At 34.4% G+C, this 8,960-nt stretch overlaps 1 long non-coding RNA gene across 1 annotated transcript; it reads right to left on the bottom strand.

The window, feature by feature from the left end:
• Positions 1–1,930: 1,930 nt before the first annotated feature.
• LOC130053416 (uncharacterized) lies at positions 1,931–2,609 on the bottom strand. Its single transcript, XR_008802001.1, has 2 exons — positions 2,371–2,609; positions 1,931–2,281 (listed from the first exon to the last, which is right to left on the bottom strand). It is a non-coding gene; the product is annotated as an uncharacterized LOC130053416 (long non-coding RNA).
• Positions 2,610–8,960: the final 6,351 nt, after the last annotated feature.

Here is an 8,960-nt window from a genome sequence, read left to right on the forward strand (position 1 = left end):
TGAAAATTTGCATGTTCGTATAGTAATTGAAGGGAATAAACCAAATTTAAAGAGCAAATAACTCTTACACTTTATCGCGAATCAAATAACATGATAATGCCTAAAATAATTACACATTTACTTAAAACATACCTCTTTATTGTGAAAAGGAAACAGTAGCATACAATATGTAATAATTTTTACAGGTTAAACGTACAACAAATATATACATTTGAAAATGTGCGTCTCATTTTACAATTACTATACAGTACAATGGAATTCCTTCCCAAGAAATTTATACACAAATTGAACAGGAAAAAAAATAACATTTACATCAAATCCAAGTTTTTCCCTTGCAATTAACATACCATCATGTGTACATTCTATGAAAGGAATCGGGGTGTCTTAAAATAATTTAAACCTGTAGTTGTCCATCTCTACTCATTTTGAAAAGGTTTTTAATTCAATAATAATAATTTTAAAAAAAGACCATTTCTTAAAATGTTTGATCCACCGTTCAAGCAAGATTTCCATTATACGGGACTAACTTGGCATGGTTTTTCCCTTTCTCACGCAATCTGAAAACGACCCCTCTAGGGAACAAAACAGAAATGATATCTTAAACCTAGTGTACCTCACTTGAATAGAAAGCAATTATTGAATGCGAACAATAAAAAAAAATTGAACGCTACTCATGCAATTGTTAGTAAAGGAATGCCATTGTTAGTCAAAACTTAGAAACGGAATAAACGTGCATTTCAATACACGATACAATTTTTTTTTATATAATTAAAATTAGAAAGTTTACTTTAACCCGTATTAACAAAACAAAAATGAAATTTAATGCAAGAGACAAATACATAAGCATTTGAATGAAATTTAGTTGACCAGTTAGCATTAATTTTATCTCATGTTGGGGGGGGGGGGGGGGGGGGGGGGGGGGGGGGGGGGGGGGGGAGAGAATCACGGAATAGACGCTATACATTTTATTCCGTGATAATATTTCGATATTGAAATTGTGTAGTTTATAATTTTTTATTTGTATTTAACGGAATAAACGCTATACTAAAATTTTCCTAATATTATATAAATTGAAACACACTATGAAAAGGTTTACCCCGTAATATTATATTTAGAGATTTAGTTGGCCAGTTAGCATTAATTTTATTTCCTTTTGGGGGGTGGGTGGATCAAGGAATAAACGCTATACGGTTTATTCCGTCACATTATTTAGAGATTAAATTGGGCAGCTAATAATTTTTTGTTTGTTTAAATCACGGAATAAATGCTGTACTCAAATTTTTCCCAGTATAATAAATATTACATTTAAGTAAGGGGGGGGGGGGGGGGGCGCTGCATGAAAACTGCATTTTGGTTGAAGGCTGCATCAACGCTATATTTAAAAATTTCGTGCGGCGGGAATTTATTAATCAATACCACGACAGCAGAATGTCATCACGCAACAGACACATTCACGAATCTTGGATGGCCATTCCAGATGTTGTAGGACCAGCGGCACAATGGCCAATACTGGTGCGGCGATTATTTTGGACCCCCTGTTTAAGTCATTGGGAGAGGTTGTTGATATGTACATTTGTTTACGTTAACGGGTTAAACCCAGTGATGTTCATTGAATGGGCAACATTGCAATTTAGTACGAAAACAAATTAATAAATAACGTCAACAACGTCAAATATTATTCGCTCCGCGGAGCGAATAACAGGATAATGCCTATTTACATTTGCAACTGTTTTCTCCTACATAACACTATTACGAGCAATACGTATTTATTTCTGGATAAATCTACTACGGGGTCAACAGAGGTCACGGCTGTGCGTATGAACATTTGTTAAAAGTAGGTAACAGGTACAACTTTTACTAAGGCAATACACATCTAGCAATCGCTCTCACTTACTACAGAAATCTTTCAATAGATGAAATCAACATCACAAAATGTATTTACGGTTTTATTTGTATTCCAAGCAGTGGACTTTCATCAATAATTGATAAAAGCATTTCTGTAAACAATGTCTTTAGTTACTAGCCTACTAGGCCTAATGTATGTCTAAAATTTCGTCTGCTACAACTTCACCCTGGTCATCGGTGATGCGGAATTGTACCTACTGCTAGACGATGACATTAGGCTTTAGCAAAAAGGTCATTCACAGGATGTATGGGCGATAAGTCGTCAAAGTGCATTAAGACCTACACACCACACTGCTTCCGTGCCACAGCAGCCATAGTGCTTGATGTCGGTTTCCAAGTTTATGTCGGGACATCGAAGCGAGGCGTCGTTAAAAACCTATTACAAAAAATTATCGAGTCAAAAGAAGCGTTCAGTGAGCTCATGTTTATCAACAATTACATATCCAAATCCAAACCGTCCCTTACCTTCGTGCAGTTCCACATTCTCTGCGATGTTCAGTTCTTTCCGGAGATTCATCTGAGCTGCGTCCTCTGTCCTGTCTATAAATGATTTGCCTACACCTGACGACTGCCGCCCTGTTCTTCATGTTCCTCCATCTCAGTCTTCTGTTAACTCCGTAATATCCACAGAATATCTTTCAAAGTCGGTCTTCAACGTCTTCACTTTTCAAAAGTCAAAGCGCATCACAACTCTAAGTGTAACACTGCGCATTCCCGTTTAAATCATAATTCCCCCACCCCCTAAAATTAGACATATGGAAGAGTTTTCCATTATATACTCCCGAGTTAATATATAAGTATATGTTGATATACTTGCTTTCTAGCGTCTTAATAATTAAAACAGTTCTTCATTTTATAGAACTTTGTTTTGTGTTGTCGTCATTTTGAACATCTATGACGCTTCGTTGTGGATGTCAACAATTTGAAATGTATGGAAACGTGTTGTTAACACAATTCAGCAATGTTACCGACCAAAAATGTAAATATAAGTAATAAGGTATCATTTTAAAATATTTATCGGGATATAAATACGGGTTGGTACATGATCAAATTTTCCATAAAGCCCTTCGGGCTTTATGGAATTTGATCACGTGACCAACCCGTATTTATATCCCGATAAATATTTTTAAATGATACCTTATTTCTTAATAAAATATTAAAATATTTAACATGATTAAATGAACAATGCTTGATATATCTAAGGGTAATGGTTGAAATTGACTTCTTCGAAACAGGTTGTAAATTTTTGCAACCGCGGTCTTAACTCAGAAATAACAAAAAATCATGCAAATAAAAATAAAACCGTATTTTTAAAAAATCTAATCTTTGAACAATATCAACAGCGTTTTATTTTTTACTTTTTTCTCAAACTTGCAGCGACTGGTAAATTGATTTTCATTGATATGAAGAAAGCGCATCAAACAAAATTTAGTTCACTTGTATAGGTGAAATATTCATGAACATTTCTTATGGAATTCATGAGTTAACACTTTTGGACATGAATTTTGAAATGTTTGTAAATTTGACTATGATCAATGTTATTTCATCTGCAGTTCTCTTAAGGTATTCAATGTATAATGACTATATTTCATATCTAATAAATGGATGGTGGAATATTTGTAATCATGGTATCATTTTGAAGGGTTCATCAAATAAAAATAACCCACGGTAGGAATTTTCTAAATTTTGTTTACTGCTTGATATATTTCACCTAGAATTTAACATTGAAGTATATGGGAAAAGCATCTTTTATTACAATATTTTAAAAGCAAATTATATATTCATACTAATCTCTTGGTAGAAAGTTACATACACTTTCTTTTTATGAAAATATGAAATAAAATTAATCATTGACCACACACATTTTTAGAAAATTAGATTTTTCTTATTTTTACAAAGGGCAGACAACTCTTCCAAAAAGTCTTAAGTGCAAAAAGGTCAGCTTCTAATCATTTACCAGTCATGTGAATTTCATCTGCTTCACTTCCATCATTATTTAACAATAAAGTTTTATGTTGATCTAAATCCTTCAAAATTGTTCATTATCCTTTCATTATACATGGAATACCTTAAAGTTTATCGAGAAATCTGCTTAAATAATTTTAAAGAGAGGTAACCCATTATAAATGCACGGTGAAGAAAAAGCATTATGGTATTTGTAGAAAAATGTAAATGTAAAGGAGAAATATGCAGATATTGGAAACATGCAAACAACCGTCCAATTTACATCAAGCACATGTATATATACTGTGCAACACGATTGTTATGTTAATGAGACGGCCCAGACATTCTAGTAACCACTAGGATTACAATGCCCCGAGCTCCGTACTTGACCTTCATTTGCTACCTGTACCAGTACTTAATTTATCTTAGTGTCACTACATAATTTACCTCAAAACATACCTATCATGGCGGCATTATGTTGTACTGCGGACTGATGTTTAGATTGTTAAAATGAGCATGATGACATTTAGTGGTGAGATTAAAGAGAAGTAGTACTTAATAAATAGGGGTTAAATTTGTAATTATCTGGAGGCCACCGTTAATGGGCGACCGCTATGTAATTCATATGCATGCATATGTAAGCTGCCACTTGATTTAACTGGCGATCGCCATTTATTATCTGGCGGCTGTAACTTATTATCAGGCGGTCACCACTTATTTAACAGGCGGCCGCCACTCAGTTTAGATAGTGACCGCTACTTAATTCATTTGGCGACCTCTACTTAATTCAGATGGCGGTCGCTAGTTAATTTAGATGACGGCGCTACTTTATTTAAATGGCGACCGCTAGGTGATTTAAATGGCGGCCGCCACTTGATCTAAATGGCGGCCGCTAGGTGATTTAAATGGCGGTCGCTAGGTGACTTAAATGGTGGCCGCTACTTCATTTAAATGGCGGTCGCTAGGTGACTTAAATGGCGGTCGCTACTTGATTTACATGGCGGCCGCTAGGTGATTTAAATAACGGCCGCTCCTTTATTTATCAGACGGCTGTCACTTATGTACCTGGCGTTTCTCTCTTATATCCCCTTTCCAAAAAGAAAGGGAGTGCAACTCCTTTACCCCCCCCCTCTCTCTCTCTCCAGTAATTAGTAATACGTGTGTGCTTTACAATTACGAGCATCATCTTTAGTCGCTTTTACTGTCAATTTACAGAGTTATTTATGTGGATGTTCATGATATCAAATGTCGACAGATAGATGTGCACACGAGAAAATATATCCAACAGAAGAATTTCTGAATTCCCCGATTTACACCTCCGTTTTTCTAGGATTAAATCTCAATAACCATTGTTGAGACAACACGTCAAGTTTATGTAAATCAATCAATTGTACAATGTAGTTGGATAGTTTAAATATTTGTAGAAAAATGCATTAAGAGCGATAGCAGGCGTATAGTCTACAGATACTTTTCAGGTTTTCAGCTACATCATAGACATACATATATAACAAATTGAGGTTGGATGGGGGCGGTACAAATGTAACAAGCCAGCCTAAGGAATTTTTCTGGCACCATATTTGATACTCCCTTGTTACGGTGGGAGATGACGTCTCATCTTGTCTTTTTACGGTAAATGTACAAATGTTTTATTAAATTATGGTTAGTTTCTTAAGATGTAATATCACATATAGATTTGTTAGTACATGTACATATTTTTACATTTATTGTTACGTGTTTGCATTATGTATTTCTATTATGACTCAGGGACACTTTCTTGTCATCCGTATTGTATTTTCAACGCGGGTGCATAATGTAAAAATGGATGTTTTTTCTAGTCAAACATTTTTTACTGAACCGACGCTTTTTGGCATAGTATTGTCCCTACTCTATTTATTCCAACTGTATTATTTGACTGTGTATTTGAATAAATGACCATTCTTATTTCTTTAAGGTGGTTGTTACTGTTTTGATTTCACAGGCTGAAAAACATAAAACTAATTATAGAGGACCGAATACAGACCCTTGAAGAACTCCAGCATGTAAAAATATTTAATTGGACATGGCATTTCGATGTATAACTATTTGACTTCTGAAATTCAAATAATTTTCAAACCATTGTTGTAAATGACCACTAACACCACGCGACTTTAACTTAAAAAGAACTCCCTTATGCCACACACGGTCAAATGCTTTTGACAGATCGCCAAAACAAAAAAAACCCTGCAACAATGTTTTCCCTCATCAATGGCTGTAGATAAACAATCATATGTCGCAATAAACTGATACGCAGTCGAATGTCCAGTTAAGAAACCAGCCTGATATTTGTAAAAAGACCTTTTGAATGAAAATGATTGTCAACATATTTGAAAATAAGACGTTCCATAATTTTGCCTACACAACTTAACAATGACACAGGTCAGTAATTGGAGAGGTCTGCTGGGTCATCTTTTTTAACAATGGTAATATATTAATAATCTTCCATTGTTTAGGAAAAAGCGGTCCTTCAAAGACCGCTTAAACAGAACACACATAGAAAATGAGACTAAAAATAGTGACTTTTAACATTTTATGGCTAATACTTCATGTATGTGGTCGAATTGCCTTGTTGGCAGGAAGAACGGAAATGATATCAATGATATCTTGTTTCACAACTGCAATTCTATTGAATATAGTTTTATAAAATAAGGAACATTCTGAGAGAGTGGGTTCGTTGTCAATTGAAGATGAAATAGATACAAAATAATTATTTTTGGCCTCAACCTTATCGAATTCGCTGAATTGATATGCAAGTTGCCATTTTCTTTAACAACCTGTAGAGGGGGGTGTGTGTTTCGATTTGAAAACATCTTTCAAGTGTTTCCAATAAATTTTGTAACCTTTGATACTTGCGTCGATAAGACTGGTCTCTATATTATTATAATACTTTGCCATAGTTATTTTTTTCCACATTGTTAACTTTGTTACAGCAGTTTTAAATAAATAAATAATTTAAATCTCAGTTCTTTTTTAATTTATCTTATCTTTTTTATTTTTGCGTTATTTCTCACGCGGTTTCATGAATGAATTATTTTTACGCTTTGCCAAATTAAATCAAGGGATATCTTTTGGTCTTATAGTATCGCTTACCAGAACTGGGTCAATGAAACTGAGCGTGTTCGTGTGCGCTGTGAGTCGTATGCGTCAATGAGAGTGTTCGTATGTGTTTTGTGGTTCTCGAAGCCTCATTGATTGTGTTTTTAATGATTGATTGATTGATTATATATTGTTTAACGCCCCTCTGGAGAATCTTTCACTCCTGTGGAGACGTCACCATTGCCGATGAAGGGCTGCAAAAGTCAGGCTCATACTCGATGCTTATAGCCATTGATCAGAGAGGGATCTTTATCGTGCAACATCTGTTGTGACATGGGACCTCGGTTTTTATGGTGTCACCTGAAGGACCGCCTCATTTAATCGCCTTTTAAGACAAGCAAGGGGTGCAGAGGACCTATTCTAACCCGGATCTCCACAGATTGTGTTTTTAAAGGAATACTTTATGAGTATTGTATTTCCTTAACTACGTATGTCCTTGGAAATTTAGGACATTTATATTGAAGTCACTTATAATTATTATTTTGTTAAGAGCTGGACGGACTTTCATTATACTTAAATGTTTACAATGACATTTTATACTTTTAGTAAAATACAATACCATTTTCCGTGAATTTGACATCAGATATTCGCTAACAGAAGTGAAGTGCTGAGAACCTCTCCACTGACACATCTACAAAATTAGTCTTTTGCAAGTTGCACACACTTGACATTACATATTCATGATTGCAAACCTGACTCAACCACATATGTTGGCAATTACTTTTAAAAGTAAACATTAATCTTCGTAAATTGACGTAAATGCAGAATTAAAGTTTAATATTAAAGGTTGGCATGAAGTTTGCTCGATTAATATTTAAAGTGGTTTAATGAGACAGTAATTTGACTTCATCAGGGCCTTCGATTCCTGTTTAGATTATATAAAAAAAAAAATCCTTAAGTAGCCGTGTCTTTTAACATCATCTGATGACACTGAACAATTTATGTATGTTTATACAGAATATATAAGACTTTGTCTGCCCTCCTTGATGTTCACCCCAATCAATATTGTACATGTATATTTATATCACTTTCTCTCATTCATGTCTATATTATATGTACATATGTCTGATGCATTTTAGTATATGTGTACAATTGTAGATTTGAGTATCTGTGTAAAATTTTAGAGTGTAATTTAATCACCACTAGTAGTGATCTGACAGAAAATAAATGAACTAGAGTTAAATACTACAAATTTCAAATTTGAAGAGGCGTTGGTTGTTACAGTTAAAGCACGCATCCCTACAGCTGTAGCGCAGACAAATAGCTCTAATCACCTAAACCGGGTTTAAATATAATCAGGTCATTGATACCAGGAAATGTCATAAGTTAGATGTAGTGTTCTTAACATTCAAATTGCATGTTGATTATTTTTATCATCATTGCATACAACACACTACGTGTAAAATAGGGTTACGGTTATTAAGGTATAGATATTCAATGCACCGATATATAGATAACACAGAAGAAAAAACAAAACAAAACTACAAATGAAAAAAGCAAAACATTCACCTCTTCAGTAAAAAAAGAAGCGGAATATGATATTTAAAAAGTGATAACATGTATCCACGACATGGATTGCGTCCCCTTATTCGTATACAAGGGGGCGTGTTTTACAAAAGAACTTACGACTTACGACAAAACTTTACATACTGGAATTTTCCGGTTTATTGTAAGGTCATTCACTCCAAATGCAAAATATTTTTTTTTTAAATGTTGAAAATTAAGCCTCCGAAAAGTTTTACTTCATTCACTTAAAGTAATAACTTTGTAATACAACTTAAGACTTGCGACTTTGCCGTAACTTGTTTTGTAAAACGGGCTCCAGGTTTATTTGAATGTATATACTTATAATACACGAGTGCATTTCATTTTATGTGGTTTATTTCTATCTACCTACAGCTGTTGACCTCTCTCTAGAGGAGTGGAAATTTCTTGAATGGGACGTAAAAGAACATACCCACAAATCAACAGTGCGCTGA

This window comes from Ostrea edulis, chromosome 3 (assembly GCF_947568905.1).
Source record: "Ostrea edulis chromosome 3, xbOstEdul1.1, whole genome shotgun sequence".
Lineage (NCBI taxonomy): Eukaryota > Metazoa > Mollusca > Bivalvia > Ostreida > Ostreidae > Ostrea > Ostrea edulis.